The following is an 18,950-nucleotide window of genomic DNA, read 5'->3' on the forward strand; positions in this document are numbered from 1 at the left end:
ACAGCCCCTGGGCCCTCTCCGCCACCCACAGGGCATTGACCGATCCGAACTCAGCTTCATGTCCAATTTCCTGCCCGCTCCCCATAACCCCCAATTCCCTTTACTTCTAGAAAACTGTCTATTTCTGTTTTAAATTTATCTAATGATGTAGCTTCCACAGCTTCCTGGGGCAGCAAATTCCACAGACCTACCACCCTCTGAGTGAAGAAGTTTCTCCTCATCTCAGTTTTGAAAGAGCAGCCCCTTATTCTAAGATTATGCCCCCTAGTTCTAGTTTCACCCATCTTTGGGAACATCCTTACTGCATCCACCCGATCAAGCCCCTTCACAATCTTATATGTTTCAATAAGATCGCCTCTCATTCTTCTGAACTCCAATGAGTAGAGTCCCAATCTACTCAACCTCTCCTCATATGTCCGCCCCCTCATCCCCGGGATTAACCGAGTGAACCTTCTTTGTACTGCCTCGAGAGCAAGTATGTCTTTTCTTAAGTATGGAGACCAAAACTGTATGCAGTATTCCAGGTGCGGTCTCACCAATACCCTATATAACTGCAGCAATACCTCCCTGTTTTTATATTCTATCCCCCTAGCAATAAAAGCCAACATTCCGTTGGCTTTCTTGATCACCTGCTGCACCTGCATACCAACTTTTTGATTTTCTTGCACTAGGACCCCCAGATCCCTTTGTACTGCAGTACTTTCCAGTCTCTCGCCATTAAGAAAATAACTTGCTCTCTGATTTTTCCTGCCAAAGTGCATAACCTCACATTTTCCAATATTATATTGCATCTGCCAAATCTCCGCCCACTCACCCAGCTTGTCTATATCCCCCTGCAGGTTTTTAATGTCCTCCTCACTCTCTACTTTCCCTCCCATCTTTGTATCATCTGCAAATTTTGATATGTTGCACTCGGTCCCCTCCTCCAAATCGTTAATATAGATTGTAAAGAGTTGGGGACCCAGCACCGACCCCTGTGGAACACCACTGGTTACTGGTTGCCAGTCCGAAAATGAACCATTTATCCCAACTCTCTGCTTCCTGTTCGATAACCAATCCTCCACCCATGCCAGAATGTTACCCCCAATCCCGTGATTTTTTATCTTAAGTAATAATCTTTTATGTGGCACCTTGTCGAATGCCTTCTGGAAGTCTAAATACACTATGTCCACTGGTTCCCCTTTATCCACCCTGTACGTTATATCCTCAAAGAACTCAAGCAAATTTGTCAGACATGACTTCCCCTTCATAAAGCCATGCTGACTTTGTCCTATTAAATTATGCTTATCTAAATGTTCCGTTACTGTCTCCTTAATAATAGACTCCAAAATTTTACCCACCACAGATGTTAAGCTAACTGGCCTATAATTTCCAGCCTTCTGCCTACTACCCTTTTTAAATAACGGTGTTACATTAGCAGTTTTCCAATCTGCCGGGACCTCTCCTGAGTCCAGGGAATTTTGGAAAACTATCACCAAAGCATCCACAATCCCTACTGCCACTTCCCTCAAGACCCTAGGATGGAAGCCATCAGGTCCAGGGGATTTATCCGCTTTGAGTCCCATTATTTTACTGAGTACCATCTCCTGAGTGATTTTAATCGTATTTAGCTCCTCCCCCTGTCGAGTCCCCTGTTTGTCCAGTGTTGGGATATTCTTAGTGTCCTCTACTGTAAAGACTGAAACAAAATATTTGTTCAGCATTTTTGCCATCTCCATGTTTCCCACCATTAATTTCCCGGTCTCATCCTCTAAGGGACCTACGTTTGCCTTAGCCACCCTTTTTCTTTTTATATAACTATAGAAACTCTTGCTATCTGTTTTTATATTTTTTGCTAATTTCTTTTCATAATCTAACTTCCCTTTCTTAATCAATCCTTTAGTTACTTTTTGCTGTCTTTTGAAGAATTCCCAATCTTCTATCCTCCCACTAAGTTTGGCTACCTTATATGTCCTTGTTTTTAGTCGGATACTATCCTTGATTTCTTTACTTAGCCACGGATGGCTGTCATTTCTTTTACACCCTTTTTTCCTCAGTGGAATATATTTATTTTGAAAGTTGTAAAATAACTCCCTAAATGAACACCACTGCTCATGTACCGTCTTACCCTTTAATCTATTTTCCCAGTCCACTTTAATCAATTCCGCTCTCATACCATCATAGTCTCCTTTATTCAAGCTCAGTACGCTTGTTTGAGAATCAACCTTCTCACCCTCTAATTGGATATGGAATTCAACCATGTTGTGGTCGCTCGTTCCAAGGGGATCCTGAACTAGGACATTATTAATTAATCCTGACTCATTACACAGGACCAGGTCCAAGGTTGCCTGCCCCCTTGTAGGATCAGTTACATACTGCTCAAGAAATCCATCCCTGATGCACTCAATGAACTCGTCTTCAAGGCTGCTCTGCCCAATTTGATTTGTCCAGTTAATATGATAATTAAAATCCCCCATAATTATAGCTGTTCCCTTATTACATGCCCTGACTATTTCCTGATTAATACTTCTTCCAGCAGAGCTGCAACTATTAGGAGGCCTATATACTACGCCCACTAATGTTTTTTTCCCCTTATTATTCCTTATCTCCACCCAAACTGTTTCATTATCTTGATGCTTTGTCCCAATATCATTTATCTGTATTACAGTGATTCCTTCCTTTATTAACATAGCCACCCCACCTCCCCTTCCTTCCTGCCTGTCCTTCCTGATTGTTAAATACCCTGGCATATTTAATTCCCAGTGGTTGTCACCCTGCAGCCATGTTTCTGTAATGGCCACAAGATCATACCCATACATAGTTATTTGTGCCGTTAACTCGTCCATTTTGTTACGAATGCTACGTGCATTCAGATAAAGAACTTTCAAATCTGTTTTGTGACGCTTAGTTCCTGCTTTTTCCTTTTTTAACACTTTACCTATTACTCCATACCTTCTGTCCCTTCCTGTTACGCTTTCCTCTCTCTCCCTGCTCAGGTTCCCAACCCCCTGCCACTTTAGTTTAAACCCTCCCCAAGAGCACTAGCAAACACTCCTCCTAGGACAGCGGTCCCGGCCCTGCCCAGGTGCAGACCGTCCGGTTTGTACTGGTCCCACCTCCCCCAGAACCGTTTCCAGTGTCCCAGGAATTTGAATCCCTCCCCCTTGCACCATTCCTCTAGCCACGTATTCATTTGAAATATCCTCCTATTTCTACTCTGACTAGCACGTGGCACTGGCAGCAATCCTGAGATTACTACCTTTGAGGTCCTATTTTTTAATTTACCTCCTAACTCCCTATATTCTGCTTTTAGGACCTCATCCCCTTTTTTACCTATATCGTTGGTGCCTATGTGCACCACGACAGCTGGCTGTTCGCCCTCCCCCTCCAAAATGTTCTGTAGCCGCTCCGAGACGTCCTTGATCCTTGCACCAGGGAGGCAACACACCATCCTGGAGTCTCGGTTGCGGCCGCAGAAACGCCTGTCTATTCCCCTTACAATTGAGTCCCCTATCACTATAGCTCTTTCACTCTTTTTCCTCCCAGCCTGTGCAGCAGAGCTACCCGTGGTGCCAGGAAGTTGGCTGCTGCTGCCTTCCCCTGATAAGTCATCCCCCACAACAGCATCCAAAGTGGCATATCTGTTTGAGAGGGGGATGGCCACAGGGGACCCCTGCACTACCTGCCTGCACCTCTTACTCTTCCTGGTGGTCACCCATTCACTTCCTGCCTGTATACCCTTTACCTGCGGTGTGACCAACTCGCTAAACGTGCTATCCACGAGTTTCTCTGCATCGCGGATGCTCCACAGTGAGTCCACCCGCAGCTCCAGCTCCGAGATACGATCGGTCAGTAGCTGCAGGTGGACACACTTCCCGCACACATGGTCGGCAGGGACACTGGTAGTGTCCATGACTTCCCACATCTTGCAGGAGGAGCATATCACGGGTGCGAGGTCTGCTGCCATGACTTGCCTTAGCTGAGTTACCCCTTTTAAATTACGTTGAAATTAGAAAATGTTATCTATACTAGGGACCTAGGTTCACTAAAAAAAAACACTATCTGCTATAAAACCTGCAGATCTTCCCTTTCTTATTACTTTACTTACAGTAAAATGGTAGAAATACTCACCTGAACCTACTCACCAATCAGCTGCCTCCCCTGTGCCGCGTCACTTTCTGACTGGTGATGTCACCCCGAACTGCCGCTGGTCTCAGAGTCTCGCTCTCAGAGTAAGCTCTGGTCTCGCTCTCTCCCGCCGCTCACCGACTGAACTCTCGCTCTCTCCGCGCTGTTTATATCCCCGCTCTGGTCTTGCTCTCTCCCGCCGCTCACCGACTGAACTCTCCCTCTCTCCGCGCTGTTTATATCCCCGCTCTGGTCTCGCTCTCTCCCGCCGCTCACCGACTGAACTCTCCCTCTCTCCGCACTGTTTATATCCCCGCTCTGGTCTCGCTCTCTCCCGCCGCTCACCGACTGAACTCCCGCTCTCTCCGTGCTGTTTTTATCCCCGCTCTGGTCTCGCTCTCTCCCGCCGCTCACCGACTGAAGTCCCGCTCTCTCCGCGCTGTTTATATCCCCGCTCTGGTCTCGCTCTCTCCCGCCGCTCACCGACTGAACTCTCGCTCTCTCCGCGCTGTTTATATCCCCGCTCTGGTCTCGCTCTCTCCCGCCGCTCACCCACTGGTTGTGAAGTGTTTTGGGAGATTCTGAGGTTGTGAACAGTGCTATATAAATACAAGTTTTTTCCTTTGCACAGGGTATAGTTGGAATAGAAACAACTCCTCAAGAATGTGATATCCCCTGTGGCTGTCTGGTAGTCTCTGACATAAAGGTAGAGGTGGCCACTCCCACTGGCAGTGTATGAAAGATGGTTGATTGCTCCTGCAGGTCTTTTTGACCAATGGCACACTTCAGTTTTCATTTGCCATGTCCAAGTAGCTGAATCTGTTGTAGGACACCAGCTACCTTGGCTACTACTTGGTGTGTTGAGTGCTTCTTATGCCATTTGTATGGTGAGTCTTCCTGTTTCTTCTCTCTCTTCCCCCCCCCCCCATATGTGATAGACCCTCCTATGGGCATTACAATGATGCTATTGGGCAGAAAACTGTGTACTCTGATATTTGGAATATCCTTTTCATTGAACTGACCGAATCGAAGTCTGACTTGGAGTAAAGTATTGACTTTTTGATTTGACTGCAATTGCACGAGTTCACAAGAACATAAAAAATAGGAGAGTAGACAATTTGGCCCTTCGAGCCTGCTCCTCCATTCAATAAGATTCTGGCTGATCTTCTATCTCAACTCCACTTTCCCACCCTACCCCATATCCCTTAATTCCCTTAGTGTCCAAAAATCTATTGATCTCAGTTTTGAATATACTCTGGGGTACAGCATTTCAAAGATTCACAACCCTCTGAGTGATGAAATTTTTCCTCATCTCTGTCCTAAGCGGCCAAACCCCTTACCTTGAGACTATGACCCCTAGTTCTGGACTCTCCAGCCAGGGGAAACAGCCTCTCAGCATCTACCCTATCAAGCCCTCAGAATTTTATGAGATCACCTCTCATCATCTTAACTCCAGAGAATATAGGCTCATTCTCTCCTCTTAGACAACCCTCTCATCCCAGGAATCAATCTAGTGAACCTTTGTTGCACCCCCTTTAAGGCAAATATGTCCTTCCTTAGGTAAGGAGATCAAAGTGTACACAGTACTCCAGGTGTGGTCTCACCAGAGCCCTGTATAATTGCAGCAAGACCTGCTTACTCTTAGCCTTTATTGCAAGGGAGTTGGGAGTATAACATACCATTTGCCTTCCTAATTTCTTGCTATACCTGCGTGTTAACTTTGTGATACATGTACAAGGACACCCAAATCCCTCTGAACACAAACATTTCTTAGCCTCTCACCATTTAAAAAATATTCTGCTTTTCTATTCTTCCTACCAAAGTGGATAATTTCACATTTCCCCACATTATACTCCATCTGCCACTTTCTCGTTCACTCACTTAACCTGTTTATATCCCTTTGCAGCCTCTTTGCATCCTCCTCACAGCTTATTTTCCCACCTAGCTTTGTATTGTCAGCAAACTTGGATACATTACACTCTGTCTCTCATCTAAGTCATTGATATATATTGTAAACAGCTGAGGCTCAAGCACTGATCCTTGCAACACCCCACCAATTACAACCTGCCAACGTCCTCCTTATCTACCCTGCTAATTACACCTTCAAAAAGCTCTAATAGATTTGTCAAATACGATTTCCCTTTCATAAAACTGTGTTGACTCTGCCTAAGCATATTATGATTTTCTAAATGCCCTGTTACTGGATCCTTAATAATAGATTCTAGCATTTTCCCCACTACTGATGTCAGGCTACCCTCCTTTCCTGAATAGTGGGGTTACATTTGCTACCTTCCAATCCATGGGGACCGTTCTAATCTCTAGGGAATTATGCAAGAGATCAAAACCAATGCATCCACTAGCTCTGCAGTCAACTCTTAAAACTCCAGGATGTAGGCCATCAGGTCCAGGGGATTTGTTGGCTTTTAGTCCCATTAATTTCTCTAGTACTTTTTCTTTACTAATCTTAATTAATTTAAGTTCCTCACTCTCATTAGACCCTTGGTTCCCCACTATTTCTGGTATTTTTTTGTGTCTTCTACTGTGAAGACAGATACAAAATATTTGTTTAATGTCTCTGCCATTTCCTTATTCCCCATTATAATTTCTCCTGTCTCAGCCTTGAAGGGAGCTGCATTTACTTTTACTACTCTCTCCCTTTTTACATACTTGTAGAAGCTCTTACAATCTGTTTTTATATTTCTTGCTGGTTTACTCTCATTCAATTTTCTCCCTCTTTATCAATTTCTTGGTCATCCTTTGCTGCTTTCTAAAACCTCCCAATCCTCAGGCTTAGTACTTACTACTCTTTTAATCTAATACTATCCTTAACTTCTCTAGTTAGCCATATTCCCACTCTCTCCCCATACCCCTTGAACCTTTTGTGTCTAGAAATCTATCTAGCTCCTTCTTAAATATATTCAATGACTTGGCCTTCACAGCCTCCTGTAGTAGAGAATTCCAAAGGTTCACCATCCTCAGTGAAGAAATTTCTCCTTATCTCAGTCCTAAATGTCCTACTCTGTATCCTGAGACTGCGACCCCTCGTTCTGGACCCCCCAGCCAGGGGAAACATCCTCCCTGCATCTAGTCTGTCTAGCCCATGAACTCGTCCTCCAAATTACTTTTGCCAATTTGGTTTGCCCAGTCTATATGAAAATTAAAGACCCCCATGATAATTGCATTAACCCTGTTACGTGCTCCTCTAATTTCCTGATTTATACTCTGTCCAACATTATAACTACTGTTAGGGGGCCTGTAAACTACTCCCACCAGTGTTTTCTGCCCCTTGTTATTTCTTAACTCCACTCATACTGATACTACATCCTGATTTTCTGAGCTAAGATCCTTTCTCACTACTGCCTTTATCTCATCCTTTATTATCCCCCCTCCCCTCCTTTTCCATCTTGCCTATTTTTTCTTAAAATATGCTGGACTATTTAGTTCCCAACCTTGGTCATCCTGCAACCATGTCTCTGTAATGGGTACTAGATGAAACCCATTTATTTCTATTTGTGCCATTAATTCATCTATCTTGTTACGAATGCTTTGTGCATTCAGATATGGCGCCTTTAATTTTAACTACTATTTTTCCCTGCTGTGACCTTAGTCACTAATGCCTTATTACCATTGTTAAACTCTCTGTTCCTTCCTGACACACTCTGCTTGTTTTTACCCAAATCGCTACTCTGCTCTACAGCCTTGACTTTTCTCTTTAGACTTATAAATTTACCCTTACTTGAACCCTCTCCTTCCCTCCCCCCCCCCTTATTAATTAAAAACCCTATCTACCGCCCTAGTTATTCAATTCTCCAGGACACTGGTCCCAGCCCGGTTTAAGTGGAGCCCTTCTGAAAGCAACAGCTTCCTCTTTCCCCAGTACTGGTGCCAGTGCCCCGTGAATTGAAACTCCTTCTTCGCACACCACTCTGTCAGCCATGTCACCACCTAATCTGTTTGTCCCTATGCCAATTTGCGTGTAGCTCAGGTAGTAAACCAGAGATTATTACCTTTGAGGTTCTGCTTTTTAATTTGGTCCCTAGCTCCTCAAACTCCCTCAGCAGAACCTCATTCCTAGTTCTTCCTATGTCATTGGTTCTTATGTGGACCACAACAATTGGATCCTCCCCCTCCTGCTCCATGTTACTCCTCATCCACGAGGGGATATCCTTAACCCTGGCACTGGGCAGGCAACACAGTCTGCGGGACTCCATGTCGTGGCTGCAGAGAACAGTATTCATCCCCCTGACTATACCGTCCCCTAACACTACCACATTCCCTTTCGCTCCTCCCACTTGAATGGCCTCCTCTATCATGGTGCCGTGGTCAATTTGCCCATCCTCCCTGCAGGCTTTGTTCTCATCCACACAGGTAGCAAGTATCTCGTACCTATTGGACAAGGGCAAAGGTTGAGGCTCCTCCACCACTGCATCTGGGGTCCCCAAACCTGCCTGACTCGCAGACACATCCTCCTGTCCCTGACCACTAACCAAATCTAAACCACTGCCTAACCTAAGGGGTGTGACTGCCTCCTTGATAAGGTCACTCTTCCCCCTCCCTAATGCAGCGCAATGTCTGTACCTCCGATTGCAGCTCAAGAACTCTGAGCCGAAGTTTCGAGTTTCAGACACTTTGTGCAGATGTGGTTGCCTGGGATCACGCTGCTCTCCACAAACTCCCACATGCTGCAGTATGGCACACCACTTGCACTGCCATCTCCATCTAACCTTGTTTTATTTATTTTCTTGAAGTTTTTATGTAATTAATTCACTTGGTTTATTTTTTTTAAACTAATTAATTTATCTAGTTTTAAGTTATTAATTTAATAAAGTATTAGCAAGTTATAGGTTCCTAGTTTAGAGAGCAAAAAAATGTATTACTCACCAACCTGCTGTCCTGTGATGTCACTCTTTCAAACTTCTGCCTGTGTTTGAGTTGGTCTCAGCTTTATATGCTCTGCTCCTGCTCCTTCTGCTCTCTGGCCTCCGCTCCTGCTCCTTTTATCCCCAATAACCACAAAAAACACTAACTATTGAACTAACTACTTACTGACTTACCCTCGACGCTCCTCCTTGTCTTGTGACGTCAGTTGTTGACTTTTTCTTTATTTTTGATTCCTCATGCAGCTTCCTTTATGCTCTGCTCAGTCTTAATCTATAATTCTTTGGTTTAAATCACTTAGACCCTCCTTCAGAGGTTCACCCCCCTTTTCCCAACCTCTGTGCTCGAACTCTCATTAATGATCGTAACATGGCCTTAATGAGCAAACAAAAATCTATTTTTTAATCAGTCACTGGTCGTAAATCATACAATCTTACAGCACAGGAGGCCATTCGATCCATTGCGCTTGTGCCGGCTCTTTGAAAGAGCTATCCAATTAGTCTCACACCCCAACTTGTTCATTAATTAAATTTTGAAGAGTATGAATCTTCAAAAAAGCAGCACTGAACAAGAATAAGCAGTTTACTGGCACTTTTTGTTAATACTGCACCACCTTTCTTCTACTTTTTGGTTAGAATTTGCATAGGCAGGAACATTGGCCCATAGTCAGCAAATTGTTAATAAAATTGTATTAATTTAACCTGTAAATCCAATTAAAGCATAAATGGCCTTTGGCATTTTGTACCTTGTACATCTTTAACTTAGCATATATATGAAATATATTTTGGTAAATACTGGATTTTAAAGTCTTTGGTGGAAAAACAGCCACCAGTCAGTTTATTTTCTGAAATGCAGAATTACAGATTTATGAGACTTTAGAACTGAATGGGAGTTATTTGTTTTACCACCAGATGGTGCTCTAAATGATGAAAATACAATTTGGCTGCATATGTTCAAAATTGATTTAATAAGAAAGATTTAAACTTAAAGCATAAGAAATCACTTCTAGTCTTTATATTATTTTAAATGTATTTCATGTGCATGAAAAACATTTTGTTCAAGGCCACTGTTTACCAATGATGCTGTTGACTGCATATGGGGAAAAATTTGAAGTGTAACCAAAGATGAAACCAAAACGGGACACAGTATTATAAGTGAGGCCTAACCAAAGACAAAATGGTATGCTTTATTTTATAGTGAATACAACCTAGAACCCTGTTTGCTTGAGCTATAGCTTAATATCTCAACATTCTGATAAAACAGATTTAATACAAAAAGAAATAAGCAAGGAAACAAAATGCTACTAATTATAGTCAATTTAAATTGATTAAAATTTAAATTCAAATGTGAACAATTACATGCATGACAATGAGGGGAAGATGATATCAAATTGTGAGTAGCTTCCTTAAACTGAAGCTGATTTTGAAAGCCTGAACATTTTTGCATGAGTACATACAACCAACTATACTTGCCTATATCGTGATTTCTTAAACATAATGTTGCCAAGAATGCAATGAAGCAGGTGGGAGTAACTGCCCTTGACATCAAGACAGCATTTGACTGATTGTGGCACCAAGCAACCTTAGCAAGACTGAGGTCAGTTAGGGGTGGTGGGGGGGTCAAAGGAAAAACCCTCCAGTAGTTAGTCATATCTGATACAAAGGAAGGTGAGTGTGGTTGTTGGAGCCAATCGTCGTAATTCCAGGACATTGTTCTAGGAGTTTCTCTGGGCAGTGTTTTCAGCCCAACCATCTTCAGCTGCTTCATCAATGACCTACCCTAAGGTCAGTAGTGGGGGTGTTCGTTGATGATTCTATAGCATTCAGCTCCGTTCACAACTCCTGATAATGGAACTTCCCACACCAGCCTACCTCAGAACCTGGACAATATCCGGACTTGGGCTAACATAACACACCACAGATCTGCCAGGCAATAACAATCTCCAACAAGAAAAGGTCCAACCACCTCCCACAGACCTCCAATGGGATCATCACTGAATCCCCCACCATCAACATCCAGGGGATCACCAATGACCAGAAGCTTATCTAGATCAGCTGTATCAACAAGCAAGACACAGGTTGGGTGTTATGTGATGAGTGGTTCACTTCCTGACTCCTAAAAAACCTCTCCATCATCTGCAAAGTTCAAAGATGGGTGCGACAACATTCAAGAATTCCGACACCAATGAGAACAGAGCAGTCTGCATACCTGTAGTATGATCTGGTCAAAGAGTTCTCGTCGACAAACCTTGTGAGAACAAAGAGGAAAAAGTCTGAATTTACCTTGCAAATTGAATTGATAGAAATGCTTACGTTAGACCAGAACTTATTCTTATGAAAAGGTAGAATCATAGAATCATAGAAGTTTACAACATGGAAACAGGCCCTTCGGCCCAACATGTCCATGTCGCCCAGTTTATACCACTAAGCTAGTCCCAATTGCCTGCACTTGGCCCATATCCCTCTATACCCATCTTACCCATGTAACTGTCCAAATGCTTTTTAAAAGACAAAATTGTACCCGCCTCTACTACTGCCTCTGGCAGCTCATTCCAGACACTCACCACCCTTTGAGTGAAAAAATTGCCCCTCTGGACCCTTTTGTATCTCTCCCCTCTCACCTTAAATCTATGTCCCCTCGTTATAGACTCCCCTACCTTTGGGAAAAGATTTTGACTATCTACCTTATCTATGCCCCTCATTATTTTATAGACTTGTATAAGATCACCCCTCAACCTCCTACTCTCCAGGGAAAAAAATCCCAGTCTATCTAACCTCTCCCTACAAGTCAAACCATCAAGTCCCGGCAGCATCCTAGTAAATCTTTTCTGCACTCTTTCTAGTTTAATAATATCCTTTCTATAATAGGGTGACCAGAACTGTACACAGTATTCCAAGTGTGGCCTAACTAATGTCTTGTACAACTTCAACAAGACATCCCAACTCCTGTATTCAATGTTCTGACCAATGAAACCAAGCAAGCTGAATGCCTTCTTCACCACCCTATCCACCTGTGACTCCACTTTCAAGGAGCTATGAACCTGTACTCCTAGATCTCTTTGTTCTATAACTCTCCCCAACGCCCTACCATTAACGGAGTAGGTTCTGGTCCGATTCGATCTACCAAAATGCATCACCTCACATTTATCTAAATTAAACTCCATCTGCCATTCATCGGCCCACTGGCCCAATTTATCAAGATCCCGTTGCAATCCTAGATAACCTTCTTCACTGTCCACAATGCAACCAATCTTGGTGTCATCTGCAAACTTACTAACCATGCCTCCTAAATTCTCATCCAAATCATTAATATAAATAACAAATAACAGCGGACCCAGCACCGATCCCTGAGGCACACCGCTGGTCACAGGCCTCCAATTTGAAAAACAACCCTCTACAACCACCCTCTGTCTTCTGTCGTCAAGCCAATGTTGTATCCAATTGGCTACCTCACCTTGGATCCCGTGAGATTTAACCTTATGTAACAACCTACCATGCGGTACCTTGTCAAAGGCTTTGCTAAAGTCCATGTAGACCACGTCTACTGCACAGCCCTCATCTATCTTCTTGGTTACCCCTTCAAAAAACTCAATCAAATTCGTGAGACATGATTTTCCTCTCACAAAACCATGCTGACTGTTCCTAATCAGTCCCTGCCTCTCCAAATGCCCGTAGATCCTGTCTCTCAGAATACCCTCTAACAACTTACCCACTACAGATGTCAGGCTCACCGGTCTGTAGTTCCCAGGCTTTTCCCTGCCGCCCTTCTTAAACAAAGGCACAACATTTGCTACCCTCCAATCTTCAGGCACCTCACCTGTAGCGGTGGATGATTCAAATATCTCTGCTAGGGGACCCGCAATTTCCTCCCTAACCTCCCATAACGTCCTGGGATACATTTCATCAGGTCCTGGAGATTTATCTACCTTGATGCGCGTTAAGACTTCCAGCACCTCCCTCTCTGTAATATGTACACTCCTCAAGACATCACTATTTATTTCCCCAAGTTCCCTAACATCCATGCCTTTCTCAATGTAATTAACCCATTACATCCTCTTATTTGTACTTTTATTATTTGCTGCTTGTGCTTTATTTTTTAATGTGTTTGTAAATAAAGTCATTAGTGTTTGTAAACCTCTAGTCTGTTAGGTAATATTGACTTTTTCAGAGAGAATCTGGTAGCCTGGTGTGAAATTACAGTAAGTCCAATAAGCACTCTGCTAAGGACAGAGTATTGAAATGGATACAGTTTCCTGCAACAAAGTTTCACTTAGAGGAAGTGTTGAAAGAGATGTACTCAAGTGTGATGCACAAAATGATGAAAATGAATAGATCATAATTTTTAATTATTAGTATAGACCAAGCATAAACCTTTTGTATCCCTTCAGAGTACCTTTAAATACATATCTATTTGTAAATATAAAACTCTTAAAAGTGTAATGATGCATCAATGTATCCAACTAATCATAACTTATGTGACAAGTCTAAAAATGTTATCGTTGGACATGTATATATATTCAAAAGGACCCCCATCTCATTCATATCAAAGTCGTTATTTTGGTTATCTGTTTGGGGCAGTCATGTTACTCTTTACTTCCACCAAGTCTTCACAAGGGAAGATATTCAGAATATTAACAATCTTATGCTCATCCTCAGTTTTGGTTCCATTTGCATCTTTTATAGTTTTCACCTTCTCTGACTGCCCCTTTACTGTTACAGTACTGAAGTAACTTTTTACTATTATGTTTAGTCTGTGCTTAGCATTTTTCTAAGTCTCTCTTAGACCCAAGGAACACCCTTTTAACTTGTCTGCACTCCCTCTATTTAAGGCCTTTATCTTTTCCAACACTTTTTACTGCCTGGAATGATTAAAAAAACACATAAGACATTGAATCTGTTAGTCAATTGATGTGATTTGGTCAACTGCACTAATCCACCCACTTCTCAGTCTATCTATAATATTTTAACAGTCTAGAATGTGGCGTGCATTTCCTGGAAGCATCACACTTGCCCCCTATCACACTTCAGGCATCACACTGTTGATTAATTCAAAGTAAAACAGCAGTGAATCAGAATTGAAGAGATAGGGAATGTACTAAATAAAGGCAAGGAAAGCGGCTAGCAAAACAATGGCCCTGATAATACATTGGTGTGTTATATGACATTATTCCAATATTGTTAAAAATAATGTATCCTCTGACTCATTTTGAGCAATGTCACAGGAAATCTGCATGTTGCTTGTGTGTTTGTTATGTCTATTGTATCCAGCATGTTTGTCACATCTTAGATGTCATACTTGATATGCAATGTTTGTGCCATACTGGCATATGATTAGCTTAAATGTGTTCATAAAACAGCAACAAATCATGACCATACAGTTTGGGAATGTACCAATGAGCAAGTAACAAGCAGGAACAAACACAACCAATCATAAAGTTCAAAAGCTACCAATCAAAAATGACCAGTCAGAAAACAACTACCAGTAACAAACATAGAAGGGGCACCAATAAAAATTGCTTGAAATGCTTTAAAAATACTTTCAGCTGCTACCTTGGTTTTGTGCTGAGCTGAGGAACTTAGTATTGGAAATAAAGTTTGTGATATAATGAGCATATAAAAATTACAATATTTGCAAGAGAATTAAATTTTTCTATGCTGTAGCATTTTGTGTATGTTATTTGAAATGTCTGTAATGTTTTCTCTCAGGGATTGTGCTTCTCTAAGAAACCTAGGGCTTGAGTTCATGGGAGTTCCCAGAGCTATCACTCTGTCAGCTAAATGAAGAGAGTCAACAAGGTGGTAGACTATAGTGACCTGAATGCACCAGTGTCAATTTGTGTAAGCACTCTGTGGACAAATCTCCCAAGATGCACCCATGACACTCTGCAAGCAATCTGTGCCGTCAACTCATATTTGTTTTATGATTGATAGCAGGAGTCGCTATTCACAGAGCATAACAAGACTTGATGTTCGTAAGACCTGCAGCCACCCGTCCTATTCAACAATGGAAAAGTATTGGCAAGCCTAACAGCCAGGTGACCATTATTGGGTTCAGTGCAGGTAACTGGAATTTGTGGGTTTTTTTGTAAAATAACATCAAACCAACATAAAGCATAACAGGAAAAATCATGTAAGTTACTATATGCAAGAGACTGTTTGCTTAGTACAAATACACCATGTTACTTGTGTGGCGAGTCAAACTTTCACTTTGAAATGTTGCCATTGTTTTACATATACTATAATGTACAGCAGCTGCATTTATTTTATTTTTGTGTTTATTATATATATTTGATATGTTTTATATTTCTTGGTTCATTTTATAAAAACCTGCATGCTAAACTGATGGGTTACTCTGCCAATTTGATATTTTAGGTAAAGAGTTGTTGTATTAAGTCTCTCTCCACAAAACTTTTGAAAGGAATCATAATTTATATTATTTTTTCAAAAATTTTTTATTTTATATCTCTAACCATGAAGGAACATAATGAACTGTATAATGTTTAAAATGTAAAGTTTTTTAAAAATTAAAACCAGGGAGTCATAACCTGGTTGAAATGCTTTAGTTTATGTAATATGGGTCATATAACTGCAAATTCTTATATGTGACTTTTGGTTTCCTGAGAAAATGCCCATTTTTAAAAAACAGTCTGCCCATTTGATATCTAGTGGGCAGTGGTAGCCTGGCCTCAATGAAACCACCTTTCCGGCTGAATAAAAGTAATTACTTCGATGCCCATCTAACTCCTGTGCCTAATTGTGTATATGTGTGTGAGAGGTACCTGCAACTACAGATGCACAGTGGAAGGCCAAACACTGATGATGTGGCAGAAACTGCAAATGCCTTCCTCATACCTCTCCCCCATGATACATACACAGTTTCATTATGTGAGGGGAACGAATTTATTTCTTTGCCTGCAGTGGATAAAGAAAACAGTTATTTTCCAGGAAACAATCAAAAAACACTTCACTATCTCTGAGCATATCTGTCACAAATTTCTACCCAAATACTTTCAGCAGTCACCACTATAAATAAAGGGGAATGCCTTCCTTCTTCTCAATGTTTCATTTTTGTTTCTGAAAATAATTGATTCTTTCCACTTGCCCAAGAACCACATATTTAATCCTTTGAAACAGATCCAGGCTCTTCCTGAGGTGTTATTTCATTTCAAAGGAGAGATGATTGATTTAACACAGTTACGATGGCAGAATTGCAATACCGAATTATTCTCTTTGGAATTAAAAATCCCTGTCCGAACCAGTGGATCCTCTAGTTATTACAGCGACAAGTGGAGACCGTAGCATCGTGCTTCACGCCGGGGAGTGAAGTTATGGCGGCTGGGCTGGAAAAGCCCCAAGGAAATTCACCTCCATGATCTCTCGCTGATCTAAACCAAGCAACATGCTAATTTGTTAGATCAGAAATTTCCAATTCAAAGATACCTTCACCCATTCAAAATGTGCTAAAATTACCATTTTAATGTCCAAATATGCTCACAGAGATAACATGAATAATGACGATGCAACAATATTTAATATCAATTGTTCAAACAAGCTCAGTTATATATCAATGCATTTAACTTACAAAACGTATTAAAGTTTAAAAAACGAATACAATGAACATATCGATTTATCTAGCTATTATATATATATATTTGCATTGGAAGGAGAAAAATACTCGAGAATTATTACGGAGCTAGTTTTAAAAAATCGATCAGATCAAGAAACTACCTAAAAACCATGTTGAACGATATTGATTATTCAATGGTTAATCATATTCGTGAAAAACCCCTCTGTGTACGATGAATTTACCGATAATGTTCAGAACCGCCCTTGTAAATTGTAGCATCTTTTTTAAAATCATGCAACAACTTAAAAAATAAAGTCCTTAACGTAACTTTTTTGAGTGACGTTAAATTACTACTGAATCACCTGGACAGTTCCTGTTCAAACTTCAGATTTTGTACTGTTTTGCGGTGATGTGGAAAGAAGTTCGCTGGGATTTTGAATCGCAGACTTCGCGTCGCCAATCTCCCCAACGTCATGTAGCCACTGGGCCAAAAGCAAAGAGCCTGATCACAGCCCTGGAATGAGCAGGAAACCCAATACAAAGAGGAGAGCTTCATCCGCCACAGAAAATAGGGAGACAAAGAAAGAAAATCAGGATCGCATTGCATTAATACATTCCCATGAACGCTTCTAAATGAGCATCCGTTCTCAATTCTTATGTTTAAACTGACGTATAAACTGCATTAAGATTGCATTTAGCGGTTCAGTGTATATCAAGTTTCTAGAGCCATTAGCCAGTATCGCTACGATTACTTTTTAATGTTTATAGTATCTATTTCACCAGTTCAAAATATGCAAAAACAAATAAACCCGGCACTGCAGTCTACTTCCTTCATTTTATTGAGCTATTTTAATGACTAAACGCGATTTTGTTAAAAGGACAACCACTCACGCTTAAGAACACTCACGTATGTGTGCATTCTGAGAAACTGAAATGAAACCCGGTAACGTGTAGAAAAGATCAACATTTTTGAGGTGACGCTGGAAGCCTGTGTTAAATCATTCTTCTCAAAATGTTTTCTTTAGGTCAACATTCAACCGGCCTACAGTTCACAACAGAAAAACAATAAATTTGTAGTGTTTTTACAAGCCTGGTAACTTGCTCCTCGTGACCTTAAGCTGTAATAAATATTTTTAATATGGTATTTTTGTCATACATTTAATGATTTATCTGAATCTTCAAACGTAACATTGCTAAGCACTATCTTGCTGTTTTGCGTTTTCCAGAGATTTTGTTGACGTGAGCTAATAATTCGACAATATATGCACTTTTTCGAAATATATTTCGAAATATTCATTTTCGAAACTCCATAAGCACAAAATTACTATTCGCAATTAAAAGTTTAGAAAAATAATCAATTGCTAACTCACATCGAAAAGACTATTTCCGATATCAAGCTTCAATATTAAAATCAGATTGTTATTAGAAAAATAAGCAGAATTTAAAATAGTAACTTGTTCTGGAAAAAAATACGGCAACTTTACATTTCAGAAAACGTCCAGAATGCCGCGTTTCCTACATTACAACAGCGACTACGCTTCGAAGGTATTCCATTGGCTGTAAAGCGTTTAGGACGTCTTGAGGTCGTGAAAAGCGCAAATAAATTCAAGTTCTTTCCTTTAGCAGTCCTTTGCCAACCATCACTGAAATTATAACACTAGCATTCAGTATCAAAGCATTCACAAAAGAAACAAGATTCTGGCTTTAAATGTTTCATAAATTAATATTATATAAACTATAGTCCAGAATTAATTCATTCTTAGTGTCTGTTTAAATCCTTGTCTATTGCATCGTATTTTCAGAAATGTTAAATCGGTCGTATTTTACAGATAGAAATATAAGTATCTTAAATGTTGCATATGATGGGGTAATCATCTCCAAAAGTCAACATAGTATAAAATAAAGCTGGACAATTGAGATTCTTCTTTTTGCTTTTAAATCCCGTTGTGACCATTATAAAGTCACGGCGGTATCATCAGTACAATGGCGGATTCGACCGATTCATTATGACGTTGTCAGAAACCCTTCTATACATTCTGCAGACAAAGCCTGATCGACAAACGCGTCATTTCCGGCCTGTCGAGGTGGGCTTTCAGCTCGGCGGTTCCAGAACTTGGATTGACAGAGGGTGCGCGAGACTAAAGTTTTAATTGCCGAAGGTAAAGTGTCTCCGACTGTGAGTGTAAGCTATTTCTACAACTTTAACCCACAAAAGCGCTAAATTTTATGTGAGGGGAATTTTAAACATACCTCAAGTTAACTTTCATAGTTGCGGCTCAGAACTTTTTTTTTTTGCTGAGCGTTGGTGGTGGCTGTACGGTTTGATTCGGATGGATTTTGCCCGTTGCCGCCTCCTCACTCACTCTCACCGACAGCCGGTCCAATAATTATCCTTTTAT

At 41.1% G+C, this 18,950-nt stretch overlaps 1 protein-coding gene and 1 long non-coding RNA gene across 4 annotated transcripts in view; one reads left to right on the forward strand and one right to left on the reverse strand.

Annotated features, from left to right (window-relative positions):
- Positions 1-10,291: 10,291 nt before the first annotated feature.
- Positions 10,292-18,938, reverse strand: LOC137332425 (uncharacterized). Its single transcript, XR_010965661.1, has 6 exons — positions 18,802-18,938; positions 18,036-18,194; positions 17,459-17,593; positions 16,914-17,101; positions 15,764-15,896; positions 10,292-11,232 (listed from the first exon to the last, which is right to left on the reverse strand). It is a non-coding gene; the product is annotated as an uncharacterized lncRNA (long non-coding RNA).
- LOC137332423 (mothers against decapentaplegic homolog 5) overlaps positions 18,626-18,950 on the forward strand; it is a 50,700-nt gene continuing 50,375 nt past the window's right edge. Inside the window, exon 1 of one of the 3 annotated variants that reach the window (XM_067996246.1) lies at positions 18,626-18,710. The gene's annotated coding sequence lies outside the window, so the exon portion shown is untranslated. Of the gene's footprint in view, positions 18,728-18,950 lie in introns of all 3 variants that reach the window. The other 2 variants (XM_067996248.1, XM_067996247.1) reach the window with 2 other exon arrangements.

The sequence above is a fragment of the Heptranchias perlo genome, chromosome 14 (assembly GCF_035084215.1).
Source record: "Heptranchias perlo isolate sHepPer1 chromosome 14, sHepPer1.hap1, whole genome shotgun sequence".
NCBI lineage: Eukaryota > Metazoa > Chordata > Chondrichthyes > Hexanchiformes > Hexanchidae > Heptranchias > Heptranchias perlo.